The following is a 15464-nucleotide window of genomic DNA, read 5'->3' on the forward strand; positions in this document are numbered from 1 at the left end:
AGCTCCAGGATCCACAGATCTGTGACTTGCATCTGGATCAGCTCCTCAGTGTGGGGTATCCAGCATTATGACACTCCAAAGAGTCTCTTTTGTGTTTAGAGTATCAGGAGTCTCAGGGGTGTCTGCGAAATAGCAAAATACTTGGTGCTAGGACACCTGGGTGACAGGACTACCATGTGAATAGCCTTACACGGCACGCTCACTGGATAAGCAAGTTCTCCGCTGAATGTCTATTGGAACGAAATGATCGACGTTCTCATGTTACAGGACAATATTGCTGTGAATGCTAGAATCTTTGCAACAGTGAGGTGCAGTATGAAACTCCTACACATTTTGTGGCGTTACCCCATACCACTTCTTCCGGGAATTAATAAAAACCTCACACAGCCTACATATCCCCACCATCTCCACGTGAGTGGTCACCTCTGGTTGCTAATTAAAACATTCAGTTGAGGTATTGCGGCTGCATGGACAAGAGGGAGGAGACAGACATCAATACATGTGTTATTATTCTTAAACACATAACCTGCTTGATTGGGTCCGTGCAAGTACAATCTATAATAAATCCTTTAAAATGCAATAACACTTTAACGGTTTCAAAAACATTTTTTTTAAATCATTTACAAAAAAGCATTGTTGCTACAGTATACCCATAAATATAAAACCTTCTGGTAACATAATTAGCCCCACTTGTATCTCTATGTAATGTCTCTGCTCATAAGAGACTAATATCTGCAGAGAAATACCAGTCAATGCAAGTAATTTATTCTGTAGTTAGCAAAGGCTCCTAGGGGCCAATATGTAAAACGCTGCACAATTACATTCAAAGCTGAATTTAGGATAACTGTTAATTTTCTAAAGGATTGGAACAAACTTTCCAGGTATGGTTAAGCTGGCAGTGGTCATCTCAGACCCTAGCATTAAATACAAAAATATATTGTATTACCCAATTCACAAAAAGAAACAATTTAAAGCACATAACATGCACACCCATAACGAATATACAAAAACTCATACAGTGTACTATATAATAGGCAAATTGTAAATGCAAAATTGTACTGTATATAGCACTTGATGTTAAACGAATATAAAGATAACATAAAAAACAATATATATTTTATCCTGTATATTAAATATCATTATCAAACAATAATTACAACAATGAAGAGATAAAGAAAATTCTTATTCGGCAGACCCTTAGAAGTTGTACAGGTGCACCTGTGTGTAAAAAAAAAGAGAGCATTCCTACATTAAAAATTATAGAAATATATGAATGATACTATGGTGTTAGTATCCAAACACTCATTTAAACCCTTCGGTGATAGAGAACCGAATTTAAAAATACAAAAGGTTTCCGGTTTACGTAGAGTCCTGAGCCTATTCTCCCCGCCCCCAAGTAATAACGAAATATTGGAGGGGATATGCTCAAGGCCAATAATTTTCATACCCTCAAACTCCCCACATGACAAGGGGCACAATGTTTGTATACACCACGTCTCATAATTCTGGTGAATAATGCTTCTTCTGTGTTCTAGGAACCTGATGTGTAGAGGACGCGCATTACTGTATGGCAAACCTATTGCATACAGTACCGTGACTGCATTATATTAAATGGACCACATCAATGGTTCTGAAGTCCATTGTACCTTTAATTTTAAAAGATTCACAATTAGAGAATGAAATAAAATGATCCTCAATACAAAACAAATGACACATGTTGCACCTACTTCTATTGCAAGTTCCCAGATGTTCGTGCACTTCTAGAGGACGAACGTTCTAGTTGTTGAAGCTTGCCAGAATGTTTTTTCATATGTTGTACTTTCCTAAACATGACAGATGGTGTTTCTGAATTATTTAAAATAGCATCGCACATGAGTACATTCCAATGTTTGTTAAAAACGTTACTGGTTTTACATGCAGACTGATTATACCTCGTAATAAACACAGTTTTTCCTTTTTCATCTCAAACATAGCTGTGCCTTTGCTAGCCAAGCGAGAGACCGAACCATTACCGCTCTGTGACAGTCTCCTTCTTTTATACTGTAGTTAGCCAAATGGATATTTCTATTTAAAGACTTGGACCTTAAAAATGAATCATGAATCAATTCTTTATTATATCCCTTTGCCATAAATCTCTTAAATAGAAGTTGAGATTGGGTAGACAATCTTTCCTCACAGAGGAACAATTCCTTTTTAACCTATTGAATTGGCCAAAAGGTATATCATCTATCCACATTTTGTGATGGTTACTGCTGGACTACTGTAGGTAGCTATTAGAAGCAACTGGTTTTAAATGAACATTTGCTTTAATATTGAAGTTAATCTATAGCAGGAGTTCTCCAGTCCTCAAGACCCTGAGTTCTGATTTGTACAAGTCGCAGACCTACCTGTTTTACCCATGCAATAATTTAGGGCTACACCTCCACTGTCGTTAGCCAACTCTAAATCCCATTGTCTTCCATTGTAATGTATGTGGCATATGAATTATATACTCTATACTTATGTAGAATCAGACACAGGGAAACGGGGAATGGGGAAAGGAAAGGAGACCCTCTCTACAGCTTGACTATAGGTGCTACGATCAGGGGTAATGGCTGAACAATCGAATGAAGAGAAAAGAAACCCCTATATTGAGAGCAGTCAAATTGGCTAGGATGAAGTAACACCAAGCCTAACTAAACAATTCTAATAGCAATGGTGATTAAATTTAAAATAAATTTTATTAAGAAATCAGATAAAATAAAGTCAATGATTAGGTATGCCTAGAAGGGAGGCATAACTATGACAAATTGGCGAATTAAAATAAATACGGTGGATACATTCCAGGGTGGGAAGCCCCACTCTGTGTATAACAGTGGGTATTCGCGTTCACACTGGGATCCAGTATAATTGATAATTGATGGACCAATCAGGATCTTCAGACCCCTTTAAATACCGGATGTTTGGAGGAGTTTCTTCCAGCCTTGACAAAGCCATTCAGCGAAACGTATGTAGCCCCCTGTAAACAGCACAGGCTATACCTATCTTCCTTCTGCTGTGGTAAGTCCTGTTAAGATCAGGCACCAGTACTCATCCTGGGTTTTCCCCCTTAATAGCCCTATCCTGACTGATAGACACAGGCCTGGACTCTGCTGCAGGCGTGAGCAAGAGGGGAGGTCCTGTTGACATCACGAGGGGCGGGGCTAGCTCTATATTTAGCAGCCAACTCCGGGTAGTAGTTGTTCTTCGTTCGAGATTAGTCAGAGTCTGGAGTTGCCGGTTAGTTATGCCGGGTGTATGCAGTGCCGCTAACAGGCCATGAGTCAAGAAATCCTGCGGATCAGACCGAGGATTTGGAGAGAACTACGAGTTTCCCTGCGCAGAGTGCAGGCGAAAGGAGAGAGTAAGGAATCAGCATCCTTTAGTAGAGCTGATAGAGTTATAGACTTGGTGGACCAATGCCCTCACCCCACTGCCAGGGGTGATGGGGAGAATCCAAGACCCACCGCGAGGCTAACCTCGGGGGTGGGCCACGGGGTATTGAAGCCCTAGCTCAGACCATCCTGCCGAAAGAGTAACTTGGAGGGAAGGAGAGGAGGAATTATCTGGGCGAAGGCGAGTGGCGTATAACCCGTCCTGGCTATTGTGTTGCGGCTGTTGGAAGCCCTAATCGTTGGGATATTGTTGCGTTGTCAAATAAAGAGACTATTCTTCATCCATAAAGACTGTGTGTGACTTGGAAAGTACTACCCTGGGACCCAAGGGGTTCTTCTATATCGGTCCTGTCCCATATTCCTGGGAGTATAGAAGATGGAGGTGCTGCACCACTAAGAGATAATGGAGACTACCACCCCAGAAACCCGGTCCTGGCTCCCCCACAACATTGCTGGAAGCTCAGGCCCTCCTGTTCCTCACAGGTACGCACCACACCGCATGTAATCTGCCCTCATGCACCCTAGACACCACCGTAGAGTCTGGGGGAGGGGGAGGGGGAGAAGCAGGGTTACACGTACGTCGGCATTGGACGTACTGACGTCAGTGGGAGTGGTTACAGAGTCTACCTGCCCGCAACCCACAGCTAAGACTGCTTACACTTTGACTTCTCCCTCCTTGTCTGGAGTGCAGACGCTGTTACGATCGAACAAGTCTGCATACCTCGGAGGGAGCCTATGGTGCTTTAGCAACAAGGGTAATTATCTCCTAAGATTTATTTGGGCAATGTAAGTCGTGAAATTGGAGACATAGTGTCAGACGCTTTTAAGCCTGTCACTTTGTCTAGTTACGCAACACTAAGACCGTGCATACTTTATCCCTCCCTCCCTCCCTGGAGTGCAGACGCTGTTAATGACTGAACAAGTCTGCACACCTGGGAGAGAGCTAATGGTGCTTTAAGCACCCTGGTAATTACCCCAAAAGACTTAATTAGGAAACGTAAATCGTGACATTGGAGACATTGTATCAGACGCCTGTTAGCCTGTTACTTTGTCCAGTCACGTATAACCCAGGGAGCATTGTATTCTCTTATAGAACTCAGGACTGTGATCCCCAGGGTGACGGAACGGATCCTTTAGGATACTCGTCTTTAGACCAGCTACGGGTACACATCCGCATGATGTATACAGGTGGCCCTTGCATACAACCATGGGGCTAAAATCAGGACCACACACTTGCTTGTCTATTGGACATAAGACGCTGTCACTATAGACACTCTGTCAAACACTATCAGTTTGCCACTCTGTCCAGATTTGCGGTCCTGTGTTCAACCATTTAACCCCTTACTCGTATTCTAAGTGCACTTGAAATATGGCTCAATGAGCACAGAAAAGCCCTAGATACTAATACGGGCGTGAAGTGCTTTTACTAGAAAACTAGACCGGATACAACACAATTGATGTACTCAGTGTTCAAACGCTACAATTGCAGCAGACCTTGATGAACCTCCCTATAGTGCCTAGAGCGACATTGTAGCAGATATATAGTCTGTTGCTCTTTCCTGGCATAGGGCATACTAAGTAGCTTCACTCAAGTGGCATATTGTGACGCCTCAACATTAACATCTTCCTATCGAGAGAATAGAGTTATTCTGTCTGCATTTATCCTAAGGATTTTACATACATAGGCCCCGGACACGCTTACCGCTGGCGTGCTGAGGTGCGCTGAGGCTCAGGGAAAGCGGGTGCTTTCCCTGGCCTTGCGGTTGCTTACCGCAAGCGCTCTTAGCAGGCCGTCAGGGGGCAGTCCGGGGGCGGTCCGGGGGCGGGCGCGTCACTGGCCGGGGGTGGGCCAGTGACGTCACGGAGCTGGTTCGCCCTCATTTGGCGAACCGCTCACGTGACCGGACTGTCTCGCCGGCAAGCGGGGGAATTTTAAATTCCCCTAAGCCCTTCTGCAAGCGCGCGAAAGCGCAGGTGAGCCCCTACTAAAGCCGCTCTAATTGCGGCTGTAGGGGCTCAGTGCTTAGTGGGAGCGCGCGTTAGCGCGCTTCCACCAGCAAGCAAGGAACATGGCCGAGGCCTTACCATTAGGTTCCGTCTCCAAGTGGTTTATACCGAATCCCAGTGGAAACGCGACTACCCACTGTTATACACAGAGTGGGGCTTCCCACCCTGGAATGTATCCACCATACATAATTCATCAATTTATCATAGTTAGGCCTCCCTTTTAGGCATACCTAATCATTGACTTTATTTTATCTGATTTCTTAATTAAAATTATTTTAGCTATACTTATGTAGCGCAGTTTCCCCCACCCTATGGGAGATATGGCAGCTACTAAGTGTGTGTGGTGCTTTACCTATATATATATACAGTATTTATATATATATATATATATATATAACACATATAATGCGGCCTCGCACGGCCATACCCACGCACCATACCCCACAGTCCATCCACAGCCCACACCCCTGTGAGAGTGTCCCCCAATGTACAGACGTGCCCTGGGCACAAACCCAACCCAGTGTCCACAGAAGCCAGCCCACACGGAAGTGTGTGACAGCGCTGCACAGTGTATAGTTGGTGCACTTTGTAGATGGGGTATACCTGCCGGGTGCTCCAACAGCCGGTAGCGCCAACTGTAGACAAGGGTCCGTCTGGCCCCACGCCATCGCCGTCAGCGATGAGTCTGCCTCCACGTGGGGTGGCATCCAGCTGGAGGGTCCCACCTTAACAGTCATTTTGTCACGCCTGTATGCCCACAGACCTGGCAAGACCCCAATACTGAGGTGGGAACGGTATTTCCATACACCCTCAGCAGTGGGGGCAAGCCCGGAGTGTGGTATGGCATTGCTGGGCCTGTTGGAAAATAGTAGTATACTTGCAACGTCTTGGTGGTATAACGTAAGAATGGTAGTGTCCGTGCGCCAAAGTCCAGGGATCCAGAAAGTAGAGTAGTCAAGTTCGTAAGCCAACTCCAAGGGTTCCAGAGGTCAGCAAGGTAGAGTTCGTAGCAAGGTTCAAGGGTAACAGAGAGCAGGGTAGTCCAGGACGAGCAGGGGTCACAACCAGGGAGATCTGGAGATAAGCAGGAGCAGGTACAGGCTGGAACACAGAGAGAGCAAAGCATAGGACTGCACACACAGGGATAACAGGAACTATGCAGAGCAATGATAGAGAGGACAGACAGGGATTATAAAGGAGGGAACACCAATAGGAGAGAGAGGAGGAGCAGAGGGAGAAGTGGGAGACAGCAGGGATAGGTCATGAGGAGAAGAGGAGGAGACAGGGGAGTCAGACAGAGAGATTGCTTGCAGGGCATGGGAGGAGGAGTTCAGAGGCTGACAGGCTTTAGAAAAGGAGCGTGTGCGCACGCCCTCTGTAAACTGAGAGTGCGCGCGCACAGGCTGCGTCACGAGACGCGCGGAGCACCGGTCTGCGGACACACCTGTGGAGGGGAATGGAGGAATGGAGGGGATAGCCACCAGAGGTGAGGCAATGGAAGTGGACACTGAGGGGACCTGAGAGCGGGGAGTGTCGCCGCAGGGGCTCAGGGAACGTGCGGGTGCGCGAGACTTGTGGGGCGCGTGCTGAGGTAAGGGAACGGCGTCAGAGGTTGCCAGAGCGGGACCGGAGTGGGTAAGCAAAGGGACATTGGCAGGGGAAGGGACAGAGAGGGTGACATCAGGAGCATAAGAAGGGGAAGGAATCCCCTGAACCGTCACATTATCGCCCCCTTGAGGATCGATCTCCGAGAGATCCAGCCAAGGTTTTTGCGGAAATTTTTGGAGTAATTTTGGGGCATGGATATGACGTGCTGGTACCCATGAACGTTCCTCCGGACCATAGCCCTTCCAGTGGACAAGGAACTGGAGTTTGTTTTTAGACCAGCGAGAATCAACGAGGGATTGGACCTCGTACTCCTGTTGTCCTAGGGTGGAGACTGGACTGGGTTTACGAGAGGGATCCGGAAAGTGTGAACTGGGTACAAAGGGCTTAATGGAGGGAGATGTGAAACACAGAAGGAATCCTCATGGTGGGGGTAGGTCAAGACGATAAGCGACTGGGTTGATTTTCTCTAGGATCTTGAATGGGCCCATAAATCTTGGAGATAGTTTAGGCGATGGCGTTTTGAGCCTGATATTCCTCGAGGACAACCACACCCTGTCACCAGGCTTGAAAGAATGCCCAGGTTGACGATGACGATCCGCCTTGGTCTTTTGTTTGGCAACCGCAGATTGTAGAGTTTTGAGGATCCTTTTCCAAGATTCCTGTAGAGTCGTAACATGAGAGTCGGCTACAGGAACGCCCGAAGGGAAAGAAGAGAGAGAAAGACTACTGGGTGGAAGCCGAAATTAATAAAAAAGGGAGACTCCTGGGTAGACTCATTTTTGAGGGAGTTAATTGCAAATTTGGCCCATGGCAAGAGATCCACCCAGTTGTCCTGTGAGTCAGATACAAAGCATCTTAGATATTGCTCTAGGGTTTGATTCATCCTCTCGGTCTGACCATTGGTCTGAGGATGGTATCCAGAGGAGAACAGGAGAGAAATTCAGAGTCTCTGGGAAAATGCCAGCCAGAACTTAGAGATGAATTGAGATCCACGGTCAGAGACAATAGAAATGGGAACGCCATGTAATCTGAAAATTTCTTTGGAAAAAACATCGGCCAGAGTAGCAGAATTAGGAAGGCCCTTGAGGGGAATAAAGTGTGAATGTTTCGAGAATCTGTCTACTACGACCAGAATGGTGTTCATTCCTTTGGAATTGAGCAATTCAACAATGAAATCCATCGATATATGTTTCCAGGGTTGTTCCGGAATGGGAAGAGGCAAGAGGAGGCCAGAAGGTTTGTGGTGAAGCGTTTTACTCTGGGCACATACAGGACAGGCACCACTAAAGTCGAAAATGTCTTTGTTCATCTTCGGCCACCAAAATGTCCGTTTAATAAGATCTGCTGTCCTTTTGAAGCCTGGATGACCAGCAGCTCTAGAAGAATGACCCCAAAGTAAAATTTTATGGCGAAAGCGTGGACTGCGTATAAACGCCCTTCTGGTACCCTGAACCTGCTGGGAATGTGAGCTTGAGCTTTGTTGATTTCGTCCAACACATCGAAGTTGTTAGCGGAAATTATACATTTGGCAGGAAGAATAGGTTCCGTGGTCTCAACAGCTTCGGTTTCCGTGGCGAACTGGCGGGAGAGAGCGTCTGCTTTGACATTTTTGGTACCAGGAATGTATGAAATGGTATAGTTAAAGCACAAAAAGAAGAGAGACCACCGAGCTTGGCGGAATACAGACGTCGGCCCCCCTCGATATACAGCAAATTTTTGTGGTCGGTGAGGATAGCAACCGGTTCCTTGGTAACTTCCAAAAGATGCCTCCATTCTTGGAGAGCCAGTTTAATGGCCAAAAGTTCACGATTACCAACATCATAATTCCTTTCGGCAGGAGAAAATTTCCGTGAAAAAACCCCACAGGGATGGAGTTTTTCTTGGGGAGAAGACCTCTGGGAGCACCAACTCCCACGTCTGAGGCGTCGATCTCCAAAGTGAAGGGGAGGGAGGTGTCCGGATGGCGTAAGATGGGTGCGGACACAAAAGCTTTCTTGAGCACCTCAAAAGCAAGAATAGCCTCTGAGGACCAGGAGGTGGTATCGGCGCCCTTCTTGGTCAATGCGGTGATGGGAAGAGCAATAGAAGAACATTTTTTGATGAATTTCCTGTAATAGTTGGCGAAGCCGAGAAAATCCTGCACAGCCTTGAGTGAATTAGGCAGCGGCCAATCGAGAACAGCTTTTAGTTTTTCTGGATCCATAGAGAAGCCTTGACTGGAGATGATGTAGCCTAGGAAGGATGTAGAAGTCTGGTGGAACAAACATTTCTCCATCTTGGCATATAGGCGGTTAGAACGGAGCCTAGACAGCACTAGTTTGGAATGTTGCATGTGTTCCTCCAGGTTTTTAGAAAAAATAAAAATGTCATCCAGATAAACTATGACAAAAGTTCCCAACACATCGCGGAAGATGTCGCTCATGAATTCTTGAAAGACGGCAGGAGCATTGCATAAACCAAAGGGCATAACAAGATACTCATAGTGTCCTGATCGTGTATTAAATGCTGTTTTCCACTCGTCCCCCTCCCTTATGCGAATGAGATTATGGGCACCTCTTAAGTCGAGCTTTGATAATATAGAGGCCCCCTGGAGACGGTCGAACAGTTCAGAGATTAAAGGAAGAGGATACCGATTCTTTACCGTGATCTTATTGAGTCCGCGAAAGTCAATGCACGGCCTAAGTGATCCATCCGTCTTCTTCACAATGAAGAAGCCAGCCCCGGCAGGGGAGGTAGAGTTGCGGATGAATCCCTTTTCCAAATTTTCTTGAATGTAGGACGTCATGGCCTCGGTTTCCAGAACGGACAGAAGGTATGACTTAGACTTAGGCAGGATGGTCCCAGGAATCAAATCGATAGGACAATCGTACGGGCGATGGGGAGGCAGAACCTCAGCTTGTACCTTGTTGAACAGATCCAAGTACTCATGATACACAGTTGGCAGGGTCGATAGATTAGAAGGAATGGAAGAATCCAGGCCGATAAGCACTGCAACAGGAGACACTGCAGGAGCAGAATACACGGACGCAGGCCACTGGATGGGCAGGGTACCGGTCCAATCAATGCGCGGATTGTGGAGTTGAAGCCAAGGCAATCCTAAAATAAGTTGGACAGTAGGAGATTGAAAAATATCGAAGATTATTACCTCCTTATGACCGTCGGCCAAGGTCAGTGTGAGAGGAATAGACTCCCAAATAATAAACGCTGGCTGGAGTGGTCGGCCGTCGATGGCCTTGAGACCAATGGGAGTTTTCCTTCTGACCATAGGAATTTGATTCTCTGAAGCGAAGTTCTGGTCCAGGAAATTACCACCAGATCCAGAATCGATGAAAGCTTTTACCTGCAGGAAAAGGTTAGGACCCTCCAGAGTGGCAGGAAGCAAAAACTTATTTGGGAGAGTTTCGGAGAGAGAGGGACAAGGAGAGACAGTACCCAGTAGAAGCTGCTCTACCTTTACTGGTGTGCCCGTTTCCCGGTTTCTGGGGACAATTCTGGAGACGATGTTCCGGAGAAGCACAGTAGAAACAGAGTCTATTCAGACGGCGTCGTGTTCTCTCTGTGGCCCGGAGTTGCTGACTGCCGACTTGCATCGGCTCCGGAGCCTTTAGTGCCAGGAGAGGTGTTGTAGGCGACCTGTGAGAGACAACAGAGGAAGAAAGAGGAAGAAAGAGAGCGAGAACAGTGCCTCTCGTGGCGTCGCTCCTGAGTACGCTGATCCATGCATACGCTCAAGGTAATCAACTCCTCCAGGGACGAAGGCCGGACATGAGTAGCAAGATCGTCTTTCAAGGTATCTGAGAGTCCGTGCCAGTATGCGGCGGCGAGTGCCTCATCATTCCATTGGGTCTCAGCGGCCAGAGTGCGGAACTCAATGGCGTATTTGGCAGCAGATCTTCAGGCCTGTGAAATATGGAAGAGAGAGAATGCGGCTGTTTCGCGCCATGCAGGAGTATCAAACACTTGTTGAAACTCGCGTCTGAACAAAGGGTAATCTTGCGTTAATTCGCTCTTACGTTCCCAGAGGGGGGAAGCCCAGGCGAGGGCGTCTCCGGTGAGCAAGGCGTAGATGGAGCTACCTTAGAACGGCCAGTGGGAAACAGGGAGGGGGACATCTCGAATTGCACCTCGTATTGGTTTAAGTAACCGCGGCAGGCGAGGGGGTCCGCATCATAGCGATTAGGTGAAGGAATCCAGAGCTGGCATAGGTTGTGGCAACCGAGGGTGTTGGAGCCATGGGGGTCTCTGGAAGGGAGATTTTAGCCAGTTGCTGGGAGACTGTGGACAGCTGGTTGCTCACAAATTGTAAGGCCTCTATTGGAATACCTGTACCCACCTCAGGGGTGTCTGGCAAGACCCCAATACTGAGGTGGGAACGGTATTACCACACACCCACAGCAGTGTGGGCAAGCCCGGAGTGTGGTATTGCGTTGCTGGGCCTCTTGGAAAATAGTAGTATACTTGCAACGTCTTGGTGGTATAACAAAAAGAATGGTAGTGTCCGTGCTCCAAAGTCCAGGGATCCAGAAAGTAGAGTAGTCAAGTTCGTAAGCCAACTCCAAGGGTTCCAGAGGTCAGCAAGGTAGAGTTCGTAGCAAGGTTCAAGGGTAACAGAGAGCAGGGTAGTCCAGAACGAGCAGGGGTCAAAACCAGGGAGGTCCGGAGATAAGCAGGAGCAGGTACAGGCTGGAACACAGAGAGAGCAAAGCATAGGACTGCACACACAGGGATAACAGGAACTATGCAGAGCAACAATAGAGAGGACAGACAGGGATTATAAAGGAGGGAACACCAATAGGAGAGAGAGGAGGAGCAGAGGGAGAAGTGGGAGACAGCAGGGATAGGTCAGGAGGAGAAGAGGAGGAGACAGGGGAGTCAGACAGAGAGTTTGCTTGCAGGGCATGGGAGGAGGAGTTCAAAGGCTGACAGGCTTTAGAAAAGGAGCGGGTGCGCGCGCCCTCCATAAACTGAGAGTGCGCAGAGCGCCGCGCTGTGGACACACCTGTGGAGGGGAACGGAGGGGATAGCCACCAGAGGTGAGGGAATGGAAGCGGACACTGAGGGGACCAGAGAGCGGGGAGTGTCGCTGCAGGGGCTCGGGGAACATGTGGGTGTGCGAGACTTGCGGGGCGCGCGCTGAGGTAAGGGAACGGCGTCAGAGGTTGCCAGAGTGGGACCGGAGTGGGTAAGCAAAGGGAGGTTGGCAGGGGAAGGAAAGAGAGGGTGACGTCAGGAGCATAAGAAGGGGAAGGAATCCCCTGAACCATCACATTTTTTATGCGTTGGTGGTCTGGTCCACAGGCCACATCTGCTGCGCGGTGTCCTTGACACTAATCAGATATTGGGGAAGTTTCCCTGTCTAAGGGGCCTGTCCATGTAGCAGCCACAACCTACAGGGGAGTCGAGGCCTAGCTGGGGCCTAATAGGGGATCTCTGGCCTAGTGCAGGGGCCACAGACAACCTGTACATACTGTACACCCTCACCCTTCTGTGTCCCAGCTCCGACTGGCGTGCTCCTCCGCACGCCAAATTTAACTATCTCAGGAGCAGGGGATCCTCGCAGCCCTATTGGCTTAGCTTCGCCATCCTGACAACCAGCGGGCCCGCCTCTGCCTCCTGCACGCCCGCCATGGTCTCGCCGCAACCACAGGGGAGGTAGGGAACAAAGGGAACCCAGGGGGACCTGGCCACACTTATATACTCTATATAGGATTATATAGAATTCTATACTGTCCAAAGCGACCATTAGAGATGTCTTCCGACAATCCTTATTAACTTCAATCGTCTGGCTGCTTAGATCAAGGTCCGTAGTCTAAGATTTATTTAATTGCTTTTCAATTTTAGATTTAAAAGACTAACTTGAAAGCACTGCAAAACAAATTCCATAAATGACTGCACACAATTCATGCTATTACTATTTAGTTAAGGTATCATACCAAAGTATACTAATAATACTGCAGTAATTCCATAATTAGGATTTTGGCTATAAAGCCGACAACGAGATTCATACTTAATAACCCTACAAAAAAAAGAATCTTGAATCAATATTTCTCTCAAATGGAAAACTGCCAGGAGGATTTCACAATAAAGCATGCGATGCTGATGAATAAGAGAAAGCAAATGCAATTAATAAGATAAAAGTTTATTTTAAATCCTCATAAGAGGGACTTGCGCTATAACTCCCCAAATAATTATTTCTCCACTGTATCTTAAGCCTCAATGACCGGATAAGACGGCAGTCCCTCCCCGTGAGCAGGACATGAAGGGATGATCATAGCACTTAGATAAAAGAGTGTGGCTTCCAATCCTTTCAGTCTCCGCTGACTTCAGATCCCCTTCCGTTTCTTGTTTTCCCATTCATTATTTGAAAGCATTTTTTCAATTTATAAGAGCAGCATGCCACAGCTGTATTATCTTCCCACAATCCTGCCCGTTGAACGTTCATTTTATGATTCTTCATTCATCACTTGGCAGTGAACCAAGGATTTGTTCCACTGAAACAGCTACAGCACTCGGTTGTAATCTCACTCACGGCCAGGTCCCCTCCAATTTAAGTGGATTTACATTTTTGGAACTTCTCTACAGATGATTGTACTTCAAATAAAGAACCCTCACTGTAACTGGACAGTACCCCCCATATCTGTTTTCTTTCTTTCAAATACTGGGCTCAGGTACAGGTAGTCAAATTGGAGGTGTTAGGAGGAGAAGGAGCACATATGTGAGGTATCGTAGTTTGTGTATGTTGTTCACCTTGTGTTGATCGAAGCCGCCATGTGTGAAGTAATGTGAGCCTGGGCACCTGAAACACTTACACATGTTCATCCAACAGACATGTTCATCCAACAGACATTTTTGTAAAGTGTCAAAAACCTACACAAATACCCCATATCAATTAACCACAGACCATTTAATGAATATCGGAAAAAATCATTCAATTAGTTAAGCCTCTCGATCTTTTGAAATGGGGAATAATTTCAAACATTACAGAGATATGAAGAGGGTCGTAGCTGTATGGTGAAAGAGACAGGAATACAGCCCAGATTAATGGAAGATCGATATATAGACGTATCAAGATGGCCTGCCTCTGCGGCCGTGAAAGTGTGCGAGAGCCAGAATGCGACCGAGGCTCAATCACGGACAAGATAGCAGTAAGCAGCCCAGGAGAATTAACTCAGTGGGAGTCGCTGCTCCTGAGTGGGACCACCGCAGCGGTAAACCTACCAAGCAAGCCACAAGTCTATAAGAGCTGCACGGAGGAGTCCCAGAGAAGCAGTCTCTCTCTCTGTGTCTCCCTGACTAACTCTTACAGCAATCCAAAGTTTTATTGTTTTTATATACTGTGTTGAAGCATGGGAGTCTTCTTTGGCGACCACATTCATTTCATCTCCGGGGATCAACTGATTCTGGAGATATAGACCTCTGTAAGGAGTGCCAGTAGCTGGTGTTTTAAGCTCCCGTGCCACACCATCTGGGTCCAGCTGGGTAGCTCCAGGCAACCCCTATGGAGGTCTTTATCTCTCGAAGCATGGGGACCCCGGAGCAGGTTGAGGATGCATTGCTTCATGGGTTAAGTTGAGGATGCATTGTTTCATGGGTTAAGTTGAGGATGCATTGCTTCATGGGTTAAGTTGAGGATGCATTGCTTAATGGGTTAAGTTGAGGATGCATTGCTTCATGTGTTAAGTTGAGGATGCATTGCTTCATGGGTTAAGTTGAGGATGCATTGCTTAATGGGTTAAGTTGAGGATGCATTGCTTAATGGGTTAAGTTGAGGATGCATTGCTTAATGGGTTAAGTTGAGGATGCATTGCTTCATGGGTTAAGTTGAGGATGCATTGCTTAATGGGTTAAGTTGAGGATGCATTGCTTCATGGGTTAAGTTGAGGATGCATTGCTTAATGGGTTAAGTTGAGCATGCATTGTTTCATGGGTTAAGTTGAGGATGCATTGCTTCATGGGTTAAGTTGAGGATGCATTGCTTCATGGGTTAAGTTGAGGATGCATTGCTTCATGGGTTAAGTTGAGGATGCATTGCTTAATGGGTTAAGTTGAGGATGCATTGTTTCATGGGTTAAGTTGAGGATGCATTGCTTCATGCGTTAAGTTGAGGATGCATTGCTTCATGGGTTAAGTTGAGGATGCATTGCTTCATGGGTTAAGTTGAGGATGCATTGCTTCATGGGTTAAGTTGAGGATGCATTGCTTCATGGGTTAAGTTGAGGATGCATTGCTTCATGGGTTAAGTTGAGGATGCATTGCTTCATGGGTTAAGTTGAAGATGCATTGCTTAATGGGTTAAGTTGAGCATGCATTGTTTCATGGGTTAAGTTGAGGATGCATTGCTTCATGGGTTAAGTTGAGGATGCATTGCTTCATGGGTTAAGTTGAGGATGCATTGCTTCATGGGTTAAGTTGAGGATGCATTGCTTAATGGGTTAA

Source organism: Ascaphus truei, chromosome 1, assembly GCF_040206685.1.
Source record: "Ascaphus truei isolate aAscTru1 chromosome 1, aAscTru1.hap1, whole genome shotgun sequence".
Taxonomy (NCBI): domain Eukaryota; kingdom Metazoa; phylum Chordata; class Amphibia; order Anura; family Ascaphidae; genus Ascaphus; species Ascaphus truei.